Raw genomic sequence first — 27,921 nt, 5'->3', positions numbered from 1 at the left:
CAGCTTCTCATTTCTATGATCTTTTTCACATTAAAAATAACATTCCCAGAAAACCTTCCAGAATTGCCGAATTAAATGACTGGAGGGAAAAGAGGAAAACAAAATAGTAAAAAATAATGAAAATTAACATTTTATAAAGAAATCTCTGTGCTTTAAGCAAAGGAAACAGTAAGAGGAATTCTTAAATATTCTTTGTAAATATTCTTAAATATTCTTTGTTGTTGTAGTAAAATGGTTTTCAAAAGGTGATTTTTTTTTCAGTTTTAATTTTTCCCCAAATTGGTACTTCAAGAAACAAGAGAAATAAAATCAGTGAAGCTGAATGTCATAGCTGAAAACCCTTTGCCCTCAATTCTTCATCTCCCTCTTGTCACAGGATAATCTGAATGAGATGGGAACTTTGTCATGTCAGATGAATGGTGTCTTTTTTTACCTAATATAATTTGAAAACATATTTATGTTATGATTCATCAGTCTTTTACAATTAGGCTATGATTGGAGATTCTAAGCTGTTCATTTTGCACCTAACTGTGAAGTTCTTAAATTTCATCGTAATTCGGTATCCTGTGTCTTCTCCTCTGTCTTCTGCCCTAACAGCTAATATAGAGATTAGACAGATCATAGAGCAGCTCACAAATGAGAAAAAATATATTTTAAAAAATACTTTGCAAAATGCAATGAATAAATAATAATGTCTTTCAATTTTGTAGGAGTCCTAATAGATTCAATCCTTTACTTGAACAGCCATTCTGCCATATATGTAGGTAAAAAATCCAAATCTTCATTCAGTGATTCAAACCTTTTAATTTTAATATTTTTGAGATGATTTAGCAAAAGAAAGTAAAATTGATACCTATATAAGAAAGGTGATGATTTTTGTTATTTAAAGCTGTTTTTCACAAACCTTTTGCACAAGAAAGAACCTGACAGTCTATGTTCTTAAGGAAGATGAATCTTTGGATATATGAGACTTTTAAAGGCCATATCCTTAAGATATTTATGCATACCTGTGTATTCAAACTTCAAGTACAATTGAAAACATGTAGAGCTTTAATTATTAGTAGAGCATGTGATTGTTTGCTTTAGACTGAAGAAGTATTACATCTGGTTGCAAAGAGAAGCCACAGTGCCATTCTTGGTTCAAAGCAGGTACTAAGAAGCAACAACAGACTTATAAACTTGGAAAAGCAGAAAGAGAATTGGGAATACAGGCTTACTATTATCAATGTTTGCTTCCCCAGTGTGAATTCTACACTCAAACATTCACATTTCCTTAAATAAACTTGATAAAAGGGATCATTTCACGCCACTAGTGATATTTGCTCTTCTGTAGTGCCTTTAATTTGTTTTTCTGGATATGAGTTTCCTCTCCATAAAAAGGTTGTAAGTCAGGGTTTCCTAAAGAGCCTTATAATGAATATGACCTCAAGCTGGGCCTGCATATCTATCTACAGTGAAAACCCAGTTTCAGGCTGCTTGGAATTCTGACAACAGTGATTGTGGTAGTGGCAGTGCTACCCCAGCCTAGCCTCTTGTCTGACATATTCCTCAGATTTTGAAAAGACAGTTTGCCCACGACAGGTCCACCTTGTAAAGTTTCCCCTGATTATGGCCACAAATAAAAAAACCCTTTAGGAGAGACAGCGAAATATTTTTTGAGCTACAAATATAGTCCAGCCCTGTAGGAACACCTGTTGCCCTGCTTTCAAATCCAGAGAGTGCTGACTTCTAGACATTCCCTGTTTATGAAAACCCAAAGGCCTTCCACACGTAGAAAAGTGCAAAGCTCATGAAAAGACTAGAAATAGAATAATATAAATTATGCTTCTGTGAAGAAGGATCATTTTTATTGCTTTAGACAACTGTGTAAATATTGTAAAGTCTACGCGATGTACTGTAAAGTCTACATCAAAAAAAAGAAGTCTACATGAACTGCTGTCAACAGCTAAAGAAAGAAAAACTATCAATGGATACCTAGGGCCAGTAGACTTAAGTTTACTTGCTTTTTTTATTTAAATATCAACAGGGATATACATTGAGATGGCAAATTTTTCATAATTATAGAGAAAAGGAGATTCTAGAGACCTTTGGAGGGATAAGAAATCATTGGTGATAGTAATTTCATGTATATATTCTGTTCCAAAAGTAATCATACTGGATGTTGAAAGAGAAAATCAAAGGGTAAACCTGCAAATATGCTGGAACAAATGACCTCTTTCAGGAAACTACTCCTAGCAACTTTGTACTCTGTGCCAGTTAACATGCTTATTAGAGGTCTGATGAGTCACACAAAGTCATACAAAAATGTGAAGATAATGCAGAAGCTCAGTGATAACTCAGAATAAACATTAGGGTAGGTCAGACACACCTGGTGATTCAGGTGAAGTCCACCTGAACATCATGTAGTTAATACAACTAAACTCAAGACAATTAAAATTTTGGAAAAGCATATATAGTTCACCTGCAAAGAAATATATTTTTAAAAGGAGTGATTAATAAAGTGAGTCGGGGTTCATATCTGATAAACAAATGAACAGATACCTCCAGGAAAACATGAATATAATCCCTGCTCAACCTCTGAACTGACTGGAAGCTGTATAGCCACATCAGGGAGGCAGTAAAATTCAGTTATTATATCTTTTATCATGGTAATCGACAGAGAGGACTACATGCAGGCTGTCATTTTCTACCACTTTTCAATTCATTAATGTCTCTCTTATGCTGGTGATCAGGAACATGACCACGATCATGACCGCACACATTCAAATGCACACAGCTTCTATGGGATGTAATGATTTTGTAACTCTCCAGATGCTTCCAGTCCTGTAAACACTTATTAACTTTGTTTCTACTAATGAGTTGAGAGTTACCCAGGCATACAAAACACCTGAGGGGCAACCTGCACAGACTACAATTAACTGTTGGTTCCTGTTTCTGTTATTTAATTAGTAACATCAATTTTGCACACTACACATACTTATCCCAAAACAGACAGGCAATTACCAACAGTCATCAAACCCTATTTTCTAAATTACATGTCAAGGATAAATAATTTTAAAGTACAAAAGTAATGTAACCAAAACATTTTTTTATGCTGTGTCTCTGCTGGATAAACCTAACAGTTTCTCACATTAAATGATAATTCCTACTTCTGCTTAGGATCAATGGACCCAGGATATAATTATTTCATAAAAACTGTTCTCCTCTGCCAAAATCTCAGAATATGCTTTCCTACAGAACGATGTAAAGATGCAGAGTGTGCATAGAAGTGAGTTTGGCCCTGGAGCACCATGTACTTTTTGCTATTCTACATAGATATACACTGAAGAGGGCAAGGTGTTCAGTGGTTACTCAGGGCTTCAATGTCTCTGTTTTACTTTGGATCCTGTTTCACCTGTCTGCAACGAATGGGTGCTTCACAGTTCCTGGTCCAGAGCTTTTAGGAATAGTCCATAAATGCATAACCCTGAATACTGCAGTGAATATCTATGCCAGAAAAAGCTGTCATTTCAACCCTGTGGTCGTGTAACATAGAAAATCTGGGAGCCAGGTCTATGCCTACAGGACTAAACTCACTTCTACATCACCAAAATGAGGAAAACTAAGTTTCTTAGGTTAGCTCTTGCCCTTACAAGCTACAGAGGTTAGACACTGTAAATCAGCAAGTGCTCCAGGTTTCTGTTGAGGCTGAAGTAAGCTGGACCTGGGGATGAAGTGAAGATGCCTTTGGCAGTGGCAGAGGTTTGATTCAGGCAAAAGCTCTAGGCTTCTGCTGAACTAGGACTATGATGTTGAATCCAAGCATTTGGTATTCCTGATGACCTTCAAATAGACAGAGAGCTGTGATCTGGGACCCACTGCTGCTCACACAAGCACCAAAGTAAACATACTTTACCGCCATGAAGACAAGGACTCCAAAGCAGTTGCTGAAACTTCATGTGGGATTGCTTAGCCTGGAGAAGAGAATGTACAGAAGGGACCTTGGCAATGTGCAAACAAAAAAATCTGATGTGAGGGAACAAAGAAGATACTTCCAGGCTCTTCTCAGTGCTGCCCAGTGACAGCACATGGAGGCACTACTCAAATTATGTAAGCGTGAGTTCACAGATACTGAACTCAACAGCAGTGCCCCCAACAGCTTCTGTAATACAAGCTTTAACCCTAAACCTTGCTTCATTTGTTAGAAATGTAGCAGGACAGCATATGGGAGCTGCAGGAAGGTTATCTCCTCAGACATTGTTATTAAAAAAATGCCTTTTTTTTTCCTTTAGAACTTTCTAGAGATCACAGTACTCTGCAGAAGCTGTCAGACTGGGATAAGCTTCTGAGCCTAAATATGAATTAAAGTTTACCCACTGTTTCTGGGTGCCTTCTCACTTGCCCAGTGTTTCTGATGCAGGGCCACAAATGTGCCGTGCAAGGACATAGTTTCAGATTTTCTACTTGATCATTTCTGACCACAGTCCTTTCCCTCTATCATTTGTGAAATATGAGATTGAACCTAGACCCAGGATGCCAAAGACAACTGCCTATGCTAATGCTTGTTCTAATTCAATCATTACACTAGGATTAAGTCTACTTTGTTGTACCAGATTTACTATCACTGCAAGGCAGGACACAATCAATTTTTTTTCCTTCTGGAGAGGATACCTTTAGGCATATAGATCTTTTAGACAAAGGATGAAGAGTCATACAGGATGTTGTTTGAAGACAAGAACTCTCTACATATGATAAAAGCTATCCCCTTATTTTAGTAGGTTTATCTTACTCTTCCTCACCCCCTCACCAGCTGTTATTTTTCTGTATATGAAATGTATCCAAACCATTTCACACATGCAAAAAAAACCCCAAAAAACAACCAACAAAAATCCCAACCCCAAATCAAGTTAGGAATAGACTAATTCAAACATATGACAACATGATATCCAGAAAAACAGTCACTTCAGTCATTCAACTGATAAATCAAACACCACATCGTTAGAATTGATTAGTAGGCCATTGCAGAGATTGACGAATGGCAAAATAGAGCGGAAAATCTTGGCTGGGAGATGATAACAGAGCTGTAGCTTCTGATGTTGTCTATCCTTCCCTTCTACATCCTTCACAGTCTCTAATGACATATCTTTCAGAAGTACATTTCTGTATATTTAGAATAATTTGAAAATTACCCATGCATCAACTTTGAATGTTCAAAGTCCTTGGAAAAGGATACAATTTCATGTAAAATTTAGTTATCCATATTTTCACATAACTGCAAACTATTTCAGAGACATAAAGATGACAACAACCCTATGTCCACAACACCATAGTGTCTTTGCAGCATCAGAGTCTGATATTTTGTCAGCCATTCAGTACTGAATAAATAAACTTTAAATGACATAAAATAAGATATAAGACCATTAAATGACCTCATTCAGGCTGAGGGCTACAGAGTACTTTGCCTATCATGATAAATGCAGACTTTGCAGCAGGAATTCATCAGGGTAATGTTACTTTGACTACTGGGGGAGATCACTCTTATGTTTTAAGTGCATTGAAAATCATTCATAACTATATCAACATCCTTGCAAAAATCAGAAAATGAGCTGGTTAAAATATATATTATCTTGCTCCACATAAACAGAAGTAATGACAAAATCTCCTGGTTTTGACAGTGTGCAATAACAGCACTCTACCATTAACATGTATTTTTTTTACGGACTTATCATCACTTAACTCCTACTGCTCAGCTGTCTCTCTGTATAAGGTGCACAGAACATATACTAACAAATTAATCTCCATAACAAGTATGTTTTCCTCTCTGTCAATATCTTGGTGGGAAATAAACAAGGTTTGAGAGATACATGTCTGAAAACAATAACTTGCTTCCAATTTGGTGCAATAAGTAAGCAATATTCATTATTCAAAAGCCCTCATCCAAGCAATCAATGTTAAATAGTAACTCAAATTCCAAAAATGTAACCATCTTCCTAGCCCCGACAAGCACCAACTGAGCAATACATATGTTTTCACTGAAAGATTCTGGCCAATAACAGATACATTGCAGTTCTGGAGAAAAGGTTTCAAAATATGGCATATGACACTCTGGCAAACGGCAGTCCAGAGAATTTGTGGGCTGGGGTAGCATGGTACGGTTGTGATGTTCCTACTCTACACAGTCTACTCAGACCCTGTTCTGCAGAGAGACCACTGATCTCTTGCCTGGGCTGGTGGAACAGAACTTACAGCCAACTTGCACATGCTGCAAAGATGGACCTCTGGTTCATGAAAAGACACAAAGGCACATTTGCATTAGAATGCTGGACAATGAATTCATTAGCTGTGACACAGGAACTTGTCCTATTTATGCTCTTCCTCAGTAAGGTTAAATAAAAGCAGCCAAGAAAACATTAATTTCAACATTCAAATCTAGCAAAGCCTGGAAAACAACAGTGATCAATATCTCCTGTACAAAATTCATGATTCGAAAAGCGTTATTATTAGTGCATAAATCAAACCTAGGCATATAACCAAAATGTGTTCCAATAACTCAGCAGGAGAGTGTGTTCAAGATCTGACTGCACCTGATGGACTTGGATGCCCCTAAGCTATCTGCAGTGGGATCTAAAGGATGTTGCAAAACCCCTATATAATAGGGAGGCAGCTGGCAGATCTAGAAGCCTGTTGTGCTTCCTGACCATTCCTGAGACTTATACACAAACGCAGTGCAAAACTCCAATGTGGAAAAACATGGTAAATCACACTAAGTGATTAACCACATTAATCCAAATATAATCAATGTGCTACAATGTTTCTCCTGACTAAAGAAGGCTTTAAAATATTCATGTAATTTACTGTTGTATCATCACTTTTTGAGTGGCTTTCTCATACAACGAATATCTGAACTACTAGCAAACTTCTTAAAAGAACCAGATATGATGTTCATTGGTGCCATTATTTTATTTTAACAATTAATACATTGAGCAGTACATTGAATCACAAAATATGAATCAGACAGAGAGAAGAGTTGAGATATTCTTTTTTTAGCAGTTGTACAGACCCTCCACCATTTAAATTAACATGACCAATGCAGGGTGAGGAAAAGAAAGACAAGGAAAAGTATTACAAGAGTGAGAGGCAAAGATTTGATTTAATGATATAAAAATTAAATAAAACTCCTGAGATGCCTTGTTTCTGTAAAACTGCAAGGTGTGGGAGGAAAGTGATTTGTAGCAAAAAGTTTATGCCCTACTGTATTTCCTGACAGAAGCCTGTGATTCACAGAGATAACGGTGAGTACCTTTCATCTAAAAGCATGTCTAAGTACATTACAAACTGATTTACAAACTATACACAGCATTAATTATACACAGTTCTGCCATTTATTACAGAAATTCAGCTATCAGTGGGAGAAAGAGAACAAGTAACGAAGGTAGGAAATTCTGAGTGCATGCTCTATCACTCCTGTCCTCACAAGCCCACCCTCAATGTTTTCCAGTGAATCTTCCTCTTTTTCTAATGGTCATGGTGAATAATGACCTGCAATAAAAGCAGAGTGTTTAAATTCTGCAAGACAGAGCTCAGCAGGCCTGTGAGCTGCCCTCTTTTCTAACACATAACAAGTAACAAATGACAAACTGCTTGCCACATCCCCCCAGTTTGCTTGTCTGCCACCAAATAATGGCTTCCTGCTGTTACTGATACCATGACAGCAGTTATCTTTCCTGCTCAGGTGGAAGAGATGTACCTTTTGGAGGTCAATATTTCTGTTTCAGCCCTTATTGACTGTAGGGCTGCAGAAATACTCAACGCTTCCATCTATCTGACAAACTGCGTAAATGAAGCAAAACTATACGTTTTGACTTCCCATTGAAATGAAGACCCAAAGGAAAATCATTTGCTGCTAGCTGGCATTTTCCGTTTGGTATTTCACATTTGGGCACACATAAAAAAAAATAAAGACAATGAAAAACCAGATTTTGTCAATGTTTCCACCTATCCAGAAAGAGTGAAGCAGTCAGAAGTCTCCATGTTAAGTGCAAGACATAAGGCCCACTACTCTGCCACACTTGTGGCTGGAGGAGATAATTGCCCCAAGAGAAAGTGGCACCCACAGGGTCAGTTAGCACCCTCAGCAAAGGAAATCCTGATTTCTCTTTCCAAAACTCTTCCATTTTATAAAAAGCACATTCATCACTAAATGATAGAGTAACACAGTCTAGCCTGGTGGTAGGACATTAACCACGCTTCCATGCTACAGCTCCTATCCTAGTACATTGCTGATTAGCTCAGATTGGGTAAAAAATTGTCATGGGAAGACAATGAAAGCATCTAATGCAGAAACCCAGAAAAGGCACTAATTCTAGAACACAAATCAGTTTTATATTAAAAGGACTGAACTTGCACAGAAAAAAAAAAGGAAATATCTGCATATTAAAACTAATTTTTGCTACAAACACTCTACTTCATTTCAAGATAGCGCTGCTAACTTGAACACTCCCTTCTGGTGAAACCAGAGGACAGAAGTAAAATGTCTCTAATTAAAACCTGAAGCTAGAATATATTGACTTCTCAATTGTTACTTGTCTTTTACAGTTAATTATTCCCATTATCTCAGCAAGAAATGTTCCTTTATATTTGCATACTACTTTTATCTATTATCTTTAATTGCCTGGCTCATTTTAATTATTAGCCTGAGAAATTCTGGGGTTGCCAAAGAAGTCCCTTAAAACAGTGACAGTGCTAAAACTCCCAAGATTTCCTTAACTGTCTGTTCATTAAAACCACTTCCTGCAATTATTTCATCATTTTTTACTTTGTTTTAAAAAATGTACTTTCTGGACTTACAAGGTCAAGAACAATCCTCCTCAAATGTGAATGAACTTTGAATCATGCAGAGTTGTCTTCCTGAGCTTTCCAAACACTCTACCATTTATTTGGGAAACATAACTACTACATATATCTTTCTAGAACATGGAAAATGCAATTATCAGTATCATTAAGCACTACTAAAATTTTTACTTTCTTCCTAATCTACTTAAGTTAACAAGCCCATGTTCCTGCATGTATTTTAGATGCCAAAATCTGTTCTGTTCTCTAGCTGGTCCATAAACTCTATACAACATTTTTCAATTTCTCCATATAAAAAATGAGGAGGACTTAAACAGAAATAAATGTAAAATGAAAACAACAGAGATGATGCTGTTATGATCATTTCACCCTTATTCAAGAAAAATGAACCTTAAAAAATCTGAAGGTACAGTTCCAGAGTTGTCTGCTTGCTGTCATAATGTGATGCAGAATCTGGCCTTGCCACTGTCTTGCCACACAGTATCTGCCACTCTGCTATACTGAGATTGAAAGAGGAGATTAAAAATAAAAAAAGAAAAAGAAAACACTTTCCTCCAAGATTTGTTAAATCTGTTCATATCATTTGGCCAGTGCAAATGGACAAGGAGACATTGATCAGTTTGCTGACTTGCACTTGAGGGAAATTCTTGTTCTTTGGTTGTGCTAAAGCACAGAGCATCTCAGTACCCCTCACCGCTTCTCTGCCTCATCTAGACTCTAAAATCTAGTTTTAGGTCAGTGAGCAAAGGCACTTGTTTTTCTTTGTTCTAGACATCTTCATAATCAAATCTATTAGTGCTGATTTAATAAACAGCATAAAAGAGAAAACAGGCAGTGTTTTAAAAGAATGCTGTGAAAGATTTGTCAGGTATGGTAAGTTCAAACATAGGTCCTTGAGTAACTGATTTATTTACTTCTGACAAAGCTCTTCACTATGCAGCTCTTCTCTGTGGTCTGATCCCAATAAATTTAGACAATCCTTCTTTTTCAGATGCAAAGCCCTGTTGCAACCTAACACTTCTGTGGGCTACTTCTTGGGGAAGTGTGGGATTGTTTATTGACAACTGTAATGCTAGGTTTTAAATCACTTTTGTATAAGTTTCCTAAAGTCTATTGGTTCTAATCTTGAACCACAGAATAAGTAACAGCCCACTGGCAGATGATATTATGCTATATGTTTTCACACAGCCTAATGGGGCAGAATGTGTGCAGTGGAGTCATATATAACATAAAAATCATATCTACATATAAATTTTAGAGGGATAGTGAGAGACTTTTATTTAATACCCTTAACAGTGACTTAATAAAAACAGTGTCCCTGAGAATAAAAGGACACTTTTACTTCTCAGAGAGCAAGCAGAAACTCAGAACATCTTGCTAGAATGCAGATTCAATTAAAACCCCACAACGCTATTATGAAAGGGATATATACCAGACAGGCTCAATTTCTTAATAAACTGAGAAGAAAAAACAGAGCAATGATTTTTCAATTAGTTTCAGAATCAGTTTGGAAGCTATCTAGGAGTGGAAAAGAATTTATCACTTGCACTGATATAACACTGAACTTTATTGAAATGATAAACAGCTACAAGTAGGTACCTGAAAATAGATGTACCTGTTAGGTCACTGGGCTAGATTTGTTGCTAGTATAATTTCTCTGAAGTCAGTAGTGCTATATCAGCCATGTAATTCATTCATCATGTTTTACCACCTACACTTCATTTTTTGGAATAATCAGACATATTGTGCGTGGTGGGCATATGGTGTAGTTGCAAGCCAGAAGATCTGCCCTGAAACTATTTTTGGTTATTTCCCTCTTTCCTGTCACAAAACCAGAAATGTGTAACAACAAATACTGTCACTGAACGGTCGTGTCTTCTGTTGTAGCAATTATCCTGAATTACCCAGGGATCCTAATTCAGTACACACAATAAAAATCCTGTTTAGCATTTTTCATGACACTAGATGGTAGTGGCAGTTCATAAAAAAAATAGTTCTATCATCCTGAATAAGAAGATCTAAGACTGCAAAATGAACATAGGCAGTAATCTAGCATTTACTTTCTACTGGCAATAGCAGAATGGTGGATTTTTTAACCCCTTTCTAATATAAAGCGGTAAATTATTCCTATTAATTAATTATTTACAAGCATCAGGAAAGAAAGCTTTCCATGAAGTCTTCATAAATTTTTCAACATGTTTGTATTTAAGAAGAATGATATATCAATTCTTCTAATATGACATTTAAATAAGTATATTATTTCCAGCTACTGTCAAAAACAGTTTCCAATATACCTGAGTGTATCATAGCACCATAAAACACCATAAAACCATAGAACCATAAAACCCTGTCCCCGTCAGAGAGAAATTTAACTATTCCTTCTCTTTATCTCTAGCTATGATGATCCTTACTCTTCCAGAGTTACCTAATATTTTAATGACAGTAGGAAACATCTTTGCCTTGTGCATTCCTTCTCCCCGGTCTGCTGCATAATTGTATTTTTCCCTGCAACTGGGAGACAAAAGCACCTTAGTGCCAATTAGGTTTTCATACCCTTTTAGGTAAGGGAATCAAGGCTAATTGAAACAGTGTGACAGTTGGGTTGCAGCCAGTCAAGTCAACACTAAAGAGGGTGTGAGGTAACTGAGCAGTCATCCCGCAGGCACTCACCACCCATATTAAATATGCAGAGAGGCACTCTAATAATCATTCTAATAGTATCTCTATGCAGCATCTCATCATAGTTCTTTGTAGCTCGGTGAAGTAACTATTCTTTGCTAGCAATGGAAATGTGTGTTAGAACATTTATCCATATTATTTATTTTACTAAAGAGCCTTAGGAAACAAAGTATTCAGGTAGAAACAATCCTGCCACTGCTAGGAAGGGATCACTGTTAAAAATTCCTTGCCTTAAAAATGTTTTCTTACAACTCTTGACTTATGCAAATTTTGAAAGTCCTTGGAATGGCTTAAGTCCTTTATACTCCCAGTAGGAATGAGACTTAGAAACTTACAATATAAAGCAAATCATTTGTTGAAGAAGAGTCAGTTTAAGGCCACTCTCTCAGAGCTGGAAGATGTTGTGAAGGGTAATCACAACCTCTGTTTCTGCTCGTCATCATCTCAAACATGATATAATTACAGCTGAGTGCCTGATGTTTCCTTCTGCATTTCCATTACTGACAGCAGACTAACTGGCAACTTACAGACAATTTCAGACTAGTTCATTTGTATTCTCCTCTGATTTTTGAAGCTGTCAGTTTTGGAGGAGCCAGAGGGCCCCAAGCAACTCAGGAAATAGGCATCCTCCCTTAAAATAAGTTTCTTTCTGTCTAACAAACACTCAGGCATAGTATGAATTATGTGTCAAAGTGCCAAAGCAGAAAGGCTGATGACTTTTTTGCTTCTCCGCTTTTCATTTTATCCAGCACCATCAGAAATGTTCCTGTTGTTCTTTTAAACATCAGGTCTGCAAGACTAGAATAACTGATAACTTGCTGACAAGTAGAGCTCATTTCATTTACTTTATTCTCTGCTAATATCTGCACCCTTCTCATTACCACCCACATTCTCTGAAGGCTGGTGGGAGGATTGCCATAGCCAGGCAGGAGATATTGACCTATATCTCATCATGAATTCAGTTTCTCACCAAAAACTTGCTCTGTCTCAAGAGAAAAGAGAATTCATTCACTAACGCAGGAAGCATTTGCATATGCAGTTATATCATCTACAGAGAATGAACTTCATTAACACAACCAGTACAGAACCACAAAACCTTTAAAGAGCATCTGAGCTCCTTTTTTTTATGTAATATTACCATTTATTTATTTTCCTAGATGTACCCCCTGTTAAGAGTCTTATGGCCAGCATGTTTTATAATGAGAAGAAACAACTCAGAAGGTTTTATTTCTCTGAAGACCACATTTATTGGCAGATTTTTCCCATTATTTTTTCCTGTCTCTAATAATATCACAGCACAAGTAATGAAGAAGAATATCTGTCCAATATAATCTCATAAGTAATACATTATTCAGTTAACAATTAACAATTAATGGAATTGAGATTCAACGTTTATTTGCTCTTTTCATTTCTGTTTCTGTGTGGTCATGCTATATTTAGTAACAAGTGCGAACAGCTCAGCTTGTGCTGGGAGGCTAAGACAACTTTTTAAATGTATGCAATATATTTTCTCCTGCTAAAATAGACAGGTTCAAATAATAATGTTATGTTCTCTCAAATAATAATGTTATGTTCCCACTTGGGCTTTCTTTTCTCAGCAGGGAATATAACTCCTGTACCTTTCTATGACTTAATAAAAAATTAAACCATTTTTGAGAAATATTTTCCCCAGTTCACTGGAGAACTGAGTGGGAAGAAGACTAGAGAAAAACACAGAAATTGTTTCAAGGTGATTCTTCATGTGACCTCCTTGACTGTCTGCTTTCACATAGCTTTAGGATATACACATACTTACATGGGAGCACTGAAGCAATTCATCTGACAAGTGCTTACCGAACCGTTATGAAAAAGGTATACAGAAAACACGGTGGTGGGTGCAGGTCGACACTTTTCAATAGAATGATACACAATATTTGATGGAAAGGACAGACAGTCCTATCATGACACAATTTGGAATGATAGTGGAAGCTTTTTTCACAGGGGTAAATGGGGAAGACTGAAGACTAGATTTCTCAAACATGCCCTTCTGTGGTGTCAACAAAGGAAGCAGTAAGTTTCCTCATAAACTCTGGAGGGGAAAAAGTAGGGACCCAATGAATGACTTTTGGAAAAGAAGGATATAGATGAACTGACTACCTCCACTCATTTATTGTCAGCTGTCAATCTCTAGAAGTGGAAGGTCTAGAAATTTAGTATTAATCATTAGGAAAGCAGTATAGAGGAGTCACATGAATAAATCTAAAGCCAAGAAGAAATACTAGTAGTGACAGCCACTATTCCCTTTCCCCTCCCTCATTCTCTATCTAGGGATGAAATGAGTAGAAAAGACAAAGGAAATGAGGCAGCAAAAAACATACAGTGAAATGCAACATGGGAAGGAAATGATAGAGAAGGACTAGAAAGAAGTGATTTTTAATCACCAATGAGTAATGCAAAAATAACTAAACTCCTATCACCTCATCTTCAGTGAAGAAGCCAAACAAGAAATATGTGTTCCTGAAGTGATAATTTTTGAGGGTTGTTTGTTTGGTTTTGTGTCTTCCTTCTGTCACTTCCTACCCAGCACTGCCACATATCTTCTTTCCTGCAGTATCCGCCTCAACGCCAGTTCACACCTTACACATAACCTCTCATGACAGCCCAGTATTACCTCAATACCCCAATATTGAGACAACCCAGTGAGAATATCACCTCCTCAAACATCAGTGGAGTGATGACTTGCTGAACAAAATTCTTAAGGTGAAAGAGATCAGCACACCTTGTAGGACAGTAGCTGTACGCCACCAATACCATCAGGACACTTCCCACTGAATTCAGAGAATAATGAAACAAATCCTATAAAAATGAGATTTATGAATGCACTTCTTTTACAGAACAGTTTGTTCCATATCAGGGAGAAGCTACATCTTCGGTAGTTTTACAGTAATGAAATTTTTCTGTGACCTTTTACTCTGTCTCTTTACATTACAAATAAATGCTAACATCCTACTAATTTGGATCAGTCTGGCCTTCCTAGCCAATATTCTCCAAATATATTTAAAGTTTTTAGGATGACAGGAGGTGGGAGGTTTTCTTTCCTCTGAAGCAGTCTGTTTTCCAAATAATTAGTCACTCTGATTCATCATTTTGCAGCCTACCAATGAGATAAGCATATACTGCCCGTAGCTATTTATTTAGCTTTATTACAGGTAAGAAGGACAGACAACAACCAGGAATAAGTGAACAAATATTTGCAAGCTATGATTACTGCATAAGAGTTTATGATCCAGCCATAAAGACATATGAACTTTAAACAGATAAAGGCATAGTAATCGAGATTATATATTAGCAGAACAAAATTACTGACCGGGCTGTTTATTTCATTCAGAATATGCTGGGAAAGTTCTAAGTATGTCTTCCATAAACCAAATGTGGGTTTTTTTAAAATCCAAAGAAATTAATTGTTTTCTAAGAAACCTTTGCACTAGGATTTTTAGTTTTCTCTAAATTTTCAGCTAAGAACTGGTATTTTTGAGTGCCGATGCATTTAAAAGAATATTTTGAAACATCTTCGAGAACAGAAACTGCATGCCGACACCAGTAGTTTTAGAGCTAGTTTAGCTACTGGCCAAAACCTTTTGCTATGTTTTTGTCCTAGTTTTTCTCAAAAAGCAACCTGAAAACTTGGTCAAAACTCTCTGACATAATGTTATCATTATAAAAGGCTGTTTCTGTAAAATACACTGCTTTAGTAGACTCCCCCTTCCCCCCCCCAATTACTTAAACTCTTAACATTATAAAAACATAATGCTTTATTCAGAATGAAAAGTTCATGCTTCCACCAGTTTTAAGGCTGAAGAACACTAATAATTTTATCCTTAATGACCTATTTAGAGACCTCAGCCATCAATACCTGTATACTATCTATGCACAGATAAAAGGCATTGTTGAATGAGAAAATACTTTTAAAAAACATGTTTTATAGAATTTCTTCCTTACACCAAATAGTTTGAAGTTTTTCTGCAATTTATGAACCATATCTACAAGATGAGAGAAGTCTTTTGTCCCTCACTGCCTTCCAGAAGGCTAGAAAAACATCTCTGTGCTTTTGGGTGGGGGGCTCTCTCTAGATCAGCTCCGCTGCTTCTGCCAATTCTGTGGAATTAGTGCAGCAAGGATAACACAGTTCAATAGTCCTAGTTCAAAAGCATTCACATTTTCAGATTACTTTGTTCCACTTCACATGATTTAATGCATGAAGGATAACATAAAGGCCTTGGGGAATTCTTCTATCTCCTCGGTGCTTGTGTGATACTTGCTGGAATGGTAATGGGAATTACATGTGTGCATCCATGGAAGAATACACCATGGTTTTTAACATAATAAACAAAGAGCAACCTAGAAACAACTCAGTTCTTTACTTCAGTGCAATTCTGCAGTGTAGATTTGAAACATACAAAAATCAACAGGTTTTTAAAACAATCACTACTCATTGGCCATTCGATTGTAAAATTCTCTACCAAAACTAATACAGGTGTTTGAAATCTAATTTGACAGACTTGTTTTATGAAAATTAAGTATATTAAGCAGCATTTTAGAGATTTGTACCATAACAACCCTACCTAAAGATGATATATATTATTGACTGCATAAAAATATATACATATGAGATATATATATATATATATATAAAGTGTATAGTTATACACACATTTATGTGTATCTGGGGAATTACAGGACAATCAGGTGCTATTTGCTGCATGGACACTTCATGCTGCTTTGAGGAAAACATGTTGCCGAACCACATACATGGGAAATTGCTGTGGAGAATGGTTCCAAAACAGAGGATACCACTGAACAATACCATGCACATGTATGCATGCATACAAGAGGCAGAACATATTACATATTGGCTGAACTGCTTTGAATGATGACCTCTTTTCCCTGGAATGCTGGAAATTGTACTTTTATTATTCCACCATGCAGCTAGATATGTGTTTTTCAAACATATTGACCTTTTGTAATTATTCTATTCCAGCTTGAAGTGTCTATGCTGTAAATCAGAGACACACACATATATAGTTAAAATTAGAAAAAGAGTGCTTTGAAAGTATTAAATACATTTGGTGTAATTTGTAAGCTAGAGAAACTCTAGAGTAGAGAACATATTGTGTGGAGACTAGCTTTGATTCAAATTCTTTTATCCAGCTACTAAGGCAAGGCCAGGAGTTAAACAAGATAACAAGATGACATCCTCTGTTTATGAAGGAAGTTTTTTTCTCTGAAAGATAAAAATATTTTTTAATTTAAACCAATCCACTTTTAAGTTCTTACCATGCCATTAGAAATTTTGAGACAGGATTGACACAAGGCCATTAACAAAAAAAAATCAAAAACATTAATGAGAAGGTCTGCTAATCTGAAAAACACAAATATATGGTGTTTGTTAAAATGTCTTTCCACTACAAAGTTTTTGCTCAAGAGATATTGACCTGAATCATTCCCGTGAAGACACCCTGAAGAGCAATTCCCCAAGTATGCAATCTGCCAGCGCACAATCCTCAGCAGCCGCACACTAGTCTTTGATTGTAATTCCAGAATGCTGCCCTGTCACCTGTAGAACCTCATCTTTGCACTGCCCTTCATCACCATCGTATTGCTACTGCAAGGATATAGAATTGACAACATGATAGACATAATTAACAGTTCTTGTGAAAGGTAGAAACCTTCAGGAGCTTCCAGGAGACCTAGAACTTTGCTGGTTTCTCCACAACAGACTCAGCAAGATGAACTACAATTTTAAGAGTTTTTTCTCATAGCTTGCTTCTTTCTTCCACTTAAGAAAGCATATAAAGTTTAATATTCCAAAATTTCAAACAGATGAGAATATTGTCTTCCTAATGCAGATTTAATTTTTATTCCTTAACTCTGACTCATCCACATACAATATCACTACTTCAAATAAGGGACAATGCACAACAATGTAAACAAAACCTAGAAATTCCTTTTGCCCAACTGATTTAGCTGATGGAGCTGGTGATCAATAAACTGTTGACACTGGTGTTTGTAACCTCTCAGAACTGCAACTTGGTACTTGGCAGCTTGGAGATGCTTCTCACTGCAAAGACAACAGCCACTAAACTTTTCCAAATAATGACTGTAATCCACAGGAGCAAAAAAGCTGCCAGCCCCAGAAGGGCTGGTTGACATATTCTGCCTTTAAGTTTTCCCACTAAAAAATAATCTGGTCTTATTTTTTATCAAAGAAAGTAACATTTGAATGTTATTACTATGAAATTTATAAGTAAAACCCACCCAACAAACAAACTGGCAAACTTGACCTTATTGCAGTTGAAATTCCTACACTGACTTAGTTTTGGAAAACAAAAAATATGATACATCTTTTTTCCTCTCTAAGCCTTCATCCCCAATCCAAGTTTTTTTTCATCTACTGGAATAGAAGAAATTATTTCCAGCTTTGCTATTTATTTTCATTTCCTTTCCAGTTTTCTTATTTTTCTCTGTGTGCTATTTTTTGCCATTGCTTATTTAACTTATTCAAATTGTTTCAAGTTTTTAAGACTTACAGAATGCAAAATGAAAAAAAAGATTAATAAAAAACAACCCTGAAGAAAAGCACAGGTACAATTAATTGTAGTGAAATACATAACAGCAAAAGAGAAAATAAGAAGAAATTGTAAAATTGGGGGGGTGCTTGTTGAAAACTAAGATAAAGTGAATTTTGATCTAATGCATTTATACAATTTTCTATAGACTATCCACTGTTTTGGAGAAAAATGCCAGAAAAACATTTTGAAAGTTTTTTCCTTTAAATAGGAAAAAAAAAAAAAGGAAAGATGTACAGGAGTTTAAAAACATGGCCCATTTCCTTTAGAACTAATATCCTTTGCAAGAGAATTGTTACAATTTACTACCACTACTGCTTACAGAATTTCTCCAGTTTAGGATCATTACCTGCAGTGATAACCACCAACCTCCGCAAAATACTGAAAGACACGTAAAAACACAAATAGAGTCTTACCAATCATCCCCTTCTCATAGCTTTCTCTTTCCCAAGAAAACAAACTGGACATGATACAAGCTTTCTGAAAACAAGGTACTAAGAAAGAGACGGATTTCCTTGCCTGTGTAAGACTACAAAAAATAAACTTTGACCTCTCTGATCTGCCTTGTTTGCTGAACAGTCTGTCATTCAACAGCTTCACATTGAGCACCATGCATTAATTCTGAATTTTAAGTTTTGATTGGCAGAACTGAAAAATCTGTTAAAAGGGATGGAAGCCTGTAATTTCATGCCCTTCTTTTGCCCTACCTGCAACATCTGTATGCAGCACCTTGTCTGAAAATAAGACTTTTTCACTCAAAAAAACCCAAAACAGATTCACAGTTTTACTGATAGTTTCACGAAAATTATTTCTTTACACTGTCATAGAAGCAAATGTAAATTTGTTTCTACTAGATACATTTCTACTAGACCTCATCAAGTCAGATTTTTATGATTATACTAAGGTCATGGCTTTTTTAATAAGAAAGTATCCATCTTCATTAGGTAAAGCCAGATCCAAACTACTGTACTGAATGTGTTACCTGCGACATAATACCAACAAGCCTGTATTGCGATGTTTTGTTTTCAGTGTTACAGCTTTAAGGAGGTATCCTGCATATAAAATTTCCATTCTTAGGAGCTCCAACAGTACCTAGCATTAAAAGAAATGAGTTTTCTAGAACTCTGATTTTAATGTAAACTGTGTGTGATTTTGCTCTAATGTAAACTGAATTAATTTCTAAAAGTTTGCAGTGAAAAGCCAGCCTATGATTTTTGCTGCGAACAAAGAATTATCCGATTTCAGATAATACAGAACTAGGAAACACCTACCATATTTCTGGATCAAGTTTCTTGCTATTGAACTCAATCATGTCATATAAACCCATTGTAAACTTAAACTAAAAGAATCCAAAAAGCTAGGCAATTAAATCAATATTTTTTCTCCGTGAGACTCAGGGACTGTGCATCTTCCTTGCTGTGAGCTGTGGTGGACAGAGCATAACAAAATTTACTTGGGAAGCCCTTTTTGTATATACATATATACACATTCGTATAACAGTTTTAATTTTTTAAGGCCTTTTCTATTCTCAAGTCATTTCTATTCGAGAAACTCATGAACTGTTAATGAATGTATATTTGCAGCTACCTTGGTATGTGGCACAATCAAATAATACCCTGTCTAAATGGAGGGGCAACCGAGGCATAGACAGTCTGGTCATGCACAAAATCTGTGCTAGAGCTGATGACCAAACCAAGATCGCTGTGGACAGTGACATGGGCTAACTACTATTCCATATCTGAAGGATTCATAACGAGAGGTCTGGGGCAGGACTCCGCTTGCTTGCTTATGCTTAGCCCACTTTCACATCCAAGACAATATGGGAGCTATTGTACCTTTATTCCCTCCTTCTAGTAATTTAGGGATTAGGGATGTAATTCAAAGTAAAAAAAGACATGGGTCAAATATTTCCCTTTTACAAGGAGGCTTCAAAGCAGATTTCCCAAGAATGAGTGTTGTCTAACAAGCCTGAGGTTATTCTAGGACTTCCAGAATTCTCCATCTACTTTTGAAGCCATTTCAGTGTAGCAATTAGAAGCCCTGACTTTTGAAAGAAGAGATAAAAACAAATGTGACTGTGACTCTGCAATTTAGAGACTGCTTTAGGCACAGAAGGAGGCAAGTCCTGTCTTCTGTTCCCTGGTTTTTATCCAGTAAATATCTAATCATACCAGTACTTGGTAATTTTACTTAGCTACTAAAAATTAGCAAGTCTTTCTTAGAAAATAATAACCAAACACATTCAAAAAGTACTCATTTTAATTTACAAGCAATAAAGCAACACCTCCCACTGAATACCTCATCTCATTCTATGCTGAAGTTCCTGAACAGAATTTCATTCCATCTTCTAATGTTTAATACATTTCAGAGAATTAAGAATGAATTTTAGTCTTGTTCATGATTATTAGTAAATATATACCATTTAGCATATATATAATGCACCAAACTTGAGATACTGTTTATGACAGAGGCCTTATTTTGCCAGCTGTTTTATGATCTTGCATCTCAGAGGACATTTGGTGGCACCATTCACACTTGGGCTGAAGAACCACTAGAAAAAAGTTTCATGACCACATGATCCCTTCCTGTGCATCAAATGTCCACACATGCCCCCTCCTGAGTCACGGCATTTTGAGGTCCAGTGTGGAGAAACCCTTACAAGTTAACCATGGTTATGGCTACCATGTGATGACAGCATACTGCCTCCAATACCCAGTCTAGCTCATTAAGAGCTAGTTCTTTGTGATATGTACCACTAATGTGTTCTTATTTGCTATTCATGAGAATGCTCTTTATAGAGGTTTAAAATATGGAGGTGTTTGGGTTAAATATCTAAGAATGTGGTAGTTTCTTAAAGATGAGTGCACCTTGACAGATTTGTAGTTGTGGTCAGAAAAAGGTGTGTTGGGAAGCTGCCCCGCTCCAAGGGCAGAAGGCTCTGGGGCAGAGTTCCGACCCTTTCTGGAGATCATTCTTCTCCTAGCCTCCTCCCTAAACTGAATCAAACAAGCTGCTTGACAAGGCCATGGTTACCCAAGTAAATTACTGTTCTCCCACGTGCCCCCTTCTCTGCTACCACTTCTATCACAGGTATTTCATCTCTATTATTGCAGCAAGAGGAGCACAACCAAAAATAAAAAGGCTAAAACTGAAATATGGGTGAGTTCAGCTTGAATGAGTGTTACAAGATTAGACAGATGCACTTTTGTTTTATTTAATGTTATTATGTGATACGGCAAGTTATAGAAAGAAAAGTAATTAAAGAACCAGGAACATTTTGTTCATTCATGCTACTCTGCTGAAGAAAATTTTTTTCCTGGATCTTTGCCTTTGTGAACATATTCCATCTATCCTGGACTCCGATCCAAATGCTTAGAGAAAGAACTAATGTGCTAAGTTAGGAGAAATGCCTTTTTCATTGTGTAAACAACCTTCAAGCACTGTTTTGCAGAACTTATGTACAAATGCACTAAAATACAAGGGTGCCATTTAATAGACTTAATATTGTTTGCCATTGATGGAGCCAAGCCAAATGTAAACAGATTAGTTCTCTGAAAATCAGGAGTTAGGTCTGTCCTCAAAAAAAACACGTCATAAGTGCTATAAGCCCTCCTGAGAAGAAAGGAAGGACAAGACAAGTACAAAGTATAGTTGCATTCTGGGTAGCCCTAGTGGTCTGAAGTCTCACTCAGGGAGGTCTCAGGCAGAGCTCAGCATCACACTGACTAACAGCAAGTACTGTAGTTATCAGAAAGGTGTTCTGGAATCACAAATGTAATCCTGACAGCTATTCAAAACAAAAATGTAGCTGTCCATGCTTACTGAAATCTGAGAACTTCACAGTGACATACTCATGGTAATTTTAATAAGACTCAAAATGACATCATATAAGCTGACAGAGCTCGTTCAGTCCCTTCTACATTCCTCATTCATCTGCTGTGCTGTAGCTTTCATTTTCCTATGTACTGAGATATCAGTCCTGTCCAGGCAGAAACTACCACTGAACTTGAGCATTCTCTTTTATCATCAAAGCAGAAATGAACACAGTAGCATGTCCTCTGTAGTTGTTTATCTAAGTCATGTTCAGTTTGAGCTTGCGCCCATAGGATGGGACCTTTGGCTCCCTTCCTTCAGTAAGAGACAAGCAAATAGATGCCCAAGCATTTGAACAGATCACCACAGACACGAACTAGATGCGGCTAGAATCTAGGACAGACTCACCTACAAACAGGTATTTTTCATACACCTACACGTTGTAATCCACACCAAGGAAATACAAAAGCATACAGTCACGGAGGTACACTAAGCATGAAAGAAAAGTATTAAAGAAATAATAGTATAAATATTATCTAAGTTTTTTCCATTTTACAGGTATCTTACACATAATACTTCAGAGCTGCTGAATTGTTCCACATTTCTTCTAGCCATGTTTTGACTTAAAAATAGCACATAAAATACTGTTAAGTGAATGTATATACGTATAAAGACAGGTGTTACTGTCAGTAAACACAATTTATAGAAGTCATAGTAAGAGGATTTTAACTCCTCTAAAAAGAGTGTTAAGGAAGCAATTTTATTGAAAAAAGGCCATTGCTGACCAAAACCTATCCATGTTCGTAGGATATATATTTTATAGAAGTTTAGCGCAAGATTGTAATATTTCATGACTATCATCACTGTAGAATTAATCAGTGCTAGATTGGTCTGTAAACTGAAATTCAGGTCATTAAAAGCAGAAGACATAGTAAGCATTTTCAAGTAACTACAGTCAAGAGTCCTTTTAATGAAGCATTAACAATATATTGCTAAAATAGAGTTAAGTCACAACTTGGCTCTTATACCCTTGCTTATTTTATACCATTCCTTCTGATTTCAAGCACAAAACCTATCTAGAAATTACAAGTACTTACATAAACAGACTTCATTACTGCCTTTACAGTAGGTGGTATATATTCCTACATTCAAGTTAAAAAAGCTGTGCAAGAAATCTTGTCTCCATTTCTTTTTCAGCCAATGTCTTTCCTGAACACATGCAAGCAGTTTAATAAATACAGTACTTCATGAGATTAAAGAGTAAGAGGTAATCCAGGAAACCATAAATAAAATAACAAGATTAAGTTATATATTTAGCCTAGTGGACTGAAGTAACTTTACTTCGCTCTCCTGGGCTAAAATGCATGTAAAAGTTTTCACTTTCACCAACGTTATTCCTGAAAGCTTCTTTACATTAATATCATGGTATATCACAAACTGAAAATACTTTAAAAAACAGATATATTTGGGATGGAAAAAAAAAGATTTTAAAATTAAATTATTCTCCTATTGGTCTAAGGATTTGAAAATCTGACTATTATTTTCTAATACTCAGGCTTGGAATAACCTTTCATGCCTTGTTTACTGGGCTACAGCAGTAAACATTTATTATTAGTATTTTGGTTGATAGCTGTTTGTGAGAGACAATAATGCCTGGTGGAAACAGAAAACTTTGCAACCAAAAAGTCAAAATAAAACACTTAAATTTCCATGCAATATGCCATCTTGAAATACAAACACACAAACCTACATAAATATAAGACATGTTTTCAAGTAATAAATATGAAGTGTTAGTGGATGTCTTAATTTAGGAAAGGCAAATTCAGCATATCCACCAAGATAAGGATGTCTGCTGCTTTCAGAAGTGCCCTGTTTTCTCCAAATTATTTAAAAATTTTATTCTATCCAAATCCCTTCCTGCCTCCTTTGGCTCCCACTGATTTCCCTTTACTTAATCAAGCGTACACTGCTCAGACACCAGAAGGCAGTCCTCTTATTAAGACAAAATTCCTACTGATTAATCAATCTATGTATCTGGTATGAAAACTTACATAACTGCTCACTGATTAGGAAAGTCACATGCATATACTAAAAGACTGAATCACAAACACATCAAAAAGCAACGAAACAGTATCATTTGCTGTATCATCATTATCAGAAGGCACTATTAATGGGCAGTAAAAATTTATCTGGTTTTAATAAGGATTTTTTAGGTACCATTTATTTTTTTTAAAAAGCAGAAGATAACAGAAATACCCATAAATAAATTTATACATATTCAACAGAAACCTTCAAGGCATCTTACAAAACTTTGTAACTACAACTGAAAAGCAGAAGGCTGGTTATAAAACCATTATTAAAATTAAACACTGTAATCAAGTAATACATTGCCAAACACAGAAACATCTGGAGGGTCACAACTGCGGTTATAATATTAAGTTAACTTGAAACACAGAAAATTAAAGGAACCCTTGGACATGGGTCCTGCCACCACTGTTTGCTGTCTCTCTATCCAAGGATATGCCCCCATGTAGACCTGACAGTGTGAATGCCAGGGGTGAGATCTTTCAGTCATGCCAGGGAATTGCTCCCAGCAGGGATTCAGATGCCCTTCTAGCAGTTTAGTCATCCCAGGGAAAAGGAGGAAAAGGTATCCTGTGTTGTGGCATCACTAAAACTCAAGTTATGTCTTTGAACTAGCCACGATGCTTAAGGGCACACATGTTGGCAGACTTGCCCAGGTCCCACTGTGGGTATAGTCAGGGACATGGTTATCTTCAAACTGGAGGGCAGCAGCTTAAGTCCCTACTAGAGAAGAGATACCTCACAGTCCTGCCGTAGCCCCCAAACATGCATGGCGAGCTGACAGCCAAGCATTTGGCTGGAAGACGCTGCACAGCAAGCTAAGGGAGCAGCTGACAGAAACGAAACACCCTGATGAATACAGGGGCCATGACCAAAGTCTGCTCCAATAGTTACTAAAGTTAAAAGAAATCTCCACAAAAGCCACAATCCTTGAACTCACTAGTTCTGTCAGTTCTAGTTACTTAGAGTCTTTTCTAGATAGGTAGGTAGATGAGAACATATTTCTTTGTAAGATTTCTATGACTAATGTATTTACACATATAAATTTATATAAATTACAAATATAAGAGACCAATTGTTATCACTTCTACCATGCAATGCATGATAAAGATTGACTGTTTCCCAAGAGAAGAAAAAACACACAAAACTGAGATGGCAAGTAATTCCTGTAATTTATTTTCATAACTATAGCGCTCAAATACTGTTAATATAATTGCCATTTATTCATGATCTTATTACAAAGTGGTTAATGGAGACGTGGGAAATGCATACAGTGTGTGTAAATTGCCTTTAATAAAAGCAATTAGACAGTTGAATGATTATTGTTCATTACCACCTATGAGTACAGGGACATCTGGTGGACAATATTGTTATTTGATAATTTTCTATGTATTTTCACTAGACATTTTCCTCCACAAAACTCCAGAGTAGAAATTCAATCTATTCAATGGCCTACACTTAAGAACTGCTGCATACTTTTATATTGCTAAGTGACCTTTGACATGCACACATTACAACAACTTAATCTTAAATTAATATTTACTTTAGCTGAGAAAATTTTTTATTGTCTTTAAGCAGACATTAATTTAGCTTTGTTAAGTCAAAATTCATATGGTAAACATTAGCCTTTTCAAAGAGAAAATATATTTTTTTCTGTAATACTTTATCAAAACCAGCAAAACTTAACCTTGGACTTCAAAGTACACTTTGGTCATAAGTTTGAATAGGATTTTTCAGAAATCAGTCATATCATAATTTAATTTCAGGTCTGTAAGTACCTGGGTGTAAGTGCTTCACAATAATCCCCATAGCACCTACAATCCAGAAGCCCATGGAGCATCACAAAAGCAAGGTAAACCTGTACCAAAACCAAGAATACTCTCAAGTTGCTTTCTCTTAGCTTAACACAAGCAAATAAGCAAATAGGCTCACTCACAGTGAAGACCAGCAGTTACTTGCCATGAATACAATAAATTTAAAAATATCCCCAAAAAACAACAACAGAACCCACAAACAAACAAACCAATCAACAAAAAAACCCTTAAACAAAACACCATCAGACCAAACAACTAAAACCAGAGCTGAGAACACCTGCCATACTGTCACAATGAGTGAGAAGGTGCACATTACAGTTCAAGAAGATTTTGCATAGCCACGATGCTGTCAGAGATCTGGTAACAGAGCAGCCCTGGGCAAAAAGGAGCATTCGCAGCAGAGGGGAAGACTATCAACGGAACCAAAGAGAAGTGTGGGCTACAAAACATGTAAAAATGGAGAGGAAAAAGAGACCAGCAAAGTGCTTTGAGACTAAAAGAATAAAGGAAGGAGCAGAAGACAAAGGTGAAACAAAAAACAGAAGTACAAAGTGATTAGGCAAGCCAAGACCCTGGTAATAGCTTGGGGTAAAGGGTCACACTGAAGATATGCAAAAAGGAAGATAGAACAGTAGAGGGACAAGTTCACAGGCAGAAGTGTGCAGAAGACCAATGCAACACTCCAATGAGGAAAGAAGAGCACTTCCAGTAGCTCAACAGGGACATGACCAAGAAAGATGAATGTGCTATTTAAAGTATTTTTCCAAGTTTGAATTTATTATGAAGGATTTTGGAGAAGATTAGATATTTGTCCTATCAGTCACAGCCTGAAACTCAAATGCATGTTAAAAAAACCACAAGGGTTAGGTGAGGAAAGGATATGACTTCCACACAGCAGAGTCAGAGAGGGAGTAGATGAAAGAACAGAATCATTGGGGACTGGTTGAATGGATAGTGAGGCAAATGTCTTAAGTAGGCACTACAGACTAGGTATTTTGGGGGTAAGAACTCCATCAAAAAAGAGAAGGATAAAAAAGGGTAGAGAATACTGCATGGGATGCACCAAATGTTTAGCCAAAACAGAAAAGGATGAAAAAAAAAGGCATGTATGAAAAATGCAGCAATGTTCTGAAATGCTTTTGAATGCATTACATGCCTGATTAACTGGAGAAAAATACAAGTTTTATGCTGGGCAACATAAAGCAGTTAGGACTCTTATTCTTGTAAGCTTCACATCAATTCACATCAGTAGTATTAGGCTCTAAGTCCCAGTAGAAAATATCATTCAGGAAAGAATGAACAATGCAGAAGTAATGTAGTGCAAGTTTGGCTGAAATGATTGTCTAGTTGGCAATGATTTTAACTAAATGACTCCTGAATATACATGGAGAATTTTTAAAAGGCTTCCATGGATAATAAGGGATCTTTCCAAACAGAGAATAACAGTGTGTACAAGATTCACAACACTAAAGTTTTATTCATTCCTTTCTGTTTATGTAACTTGTCTGGTATTGCCTCTGAAAACCAGTTTCTGCCTTTCCACTTTACCAGAGAAAGCACATGGACTGCATGTGATCTTGTCTCTCTGTACAAAAACACGTGTCTGAATTTCATTCAATTTTTCTTCTCTAGCAAGAGTGCAGAATCTCCCTACTATCTATGATGTACGAAGAACTCAATATAAACTCAGTATAAACAACTCTGTGTTGAGACTCGTGCCAGTACACTGCCTCCTGATTTTGTACAGACTGTTAGCAAATGAACAGCTAATAGCTCCCCACTCCTGCTCCAGAACTTCTTGTCAAATTTTGAGTTTTAAACAGCTGAGAAATATTATATTGCTGATAATCTCACTAAGGGACAACCTGCTGAAAATCTGTAGAAGATTGATTTACTTCAGAATAAGCAACAGATCTGTGCTAGAGTTTTATACTGGCTATGGGAGACCCCAGCTCAGGTCCCTGATCTGTATATGCTTCAGAATGGAGAGTTATTGCTTTGTCTTCCATATGCCACATGATAAATTGAATTACTAGACTTCCAGACGAATCTGTCTCCACTAACACTGCAGACTCCACTCAGCTGAAATAATTAAA

The 27,921-nt window shown here is 36.5% G+C and overlaps 1 protein-coding gene across 3 annotated transcripts in view; it reads right to left on the bottom strand.

The window, feature by feature from the left end:
• PTPRR (protein tyrosine phosphatase, receptor type R) overlaps positions 1-27,921 on the bottom strand; it is a 145,935-nt gene that overhangs the window by 88,706 nt on the left and 29,308 nt on the right. Inside the window, exon 1 of one of the 3 annotated variants that reach the window (XM_017832819.1) lies at positions 18,530-18,550. The exons of the other annotated variants lie outside the window; for them this stretch is intronic. The gene's annotated coding sequence lies outside the window, so the exon portion shown is untranslated. Of the gene's footprint in view, positions 1-18,529; positions 18,551-27,921 lie in introns of those variants that run through there. 3 annotated transcript variants of the gene reach the window in all.

The sequence above is a fragment of the Lepidothrix coronata genome, unplaced genomic scaffold (assembly GCF_001604755.1).
Source record: "Lepidothrix coronata isolate B3197 unplaced genomic scaffold, Lepidothrix_coronata-1.0 Scaffold206, whole genome shotgun sequence".
NCBI lineage: Eukaryota > Metazoa > Chordata > Aves > Passeriformes > Pipridae > Lepidothrix > Lepidothrix coronata.
Note: the sequence above shows the minus strand (reverse complement) of the source record. Positions and strands in the feature narration are given on the sequence as shown.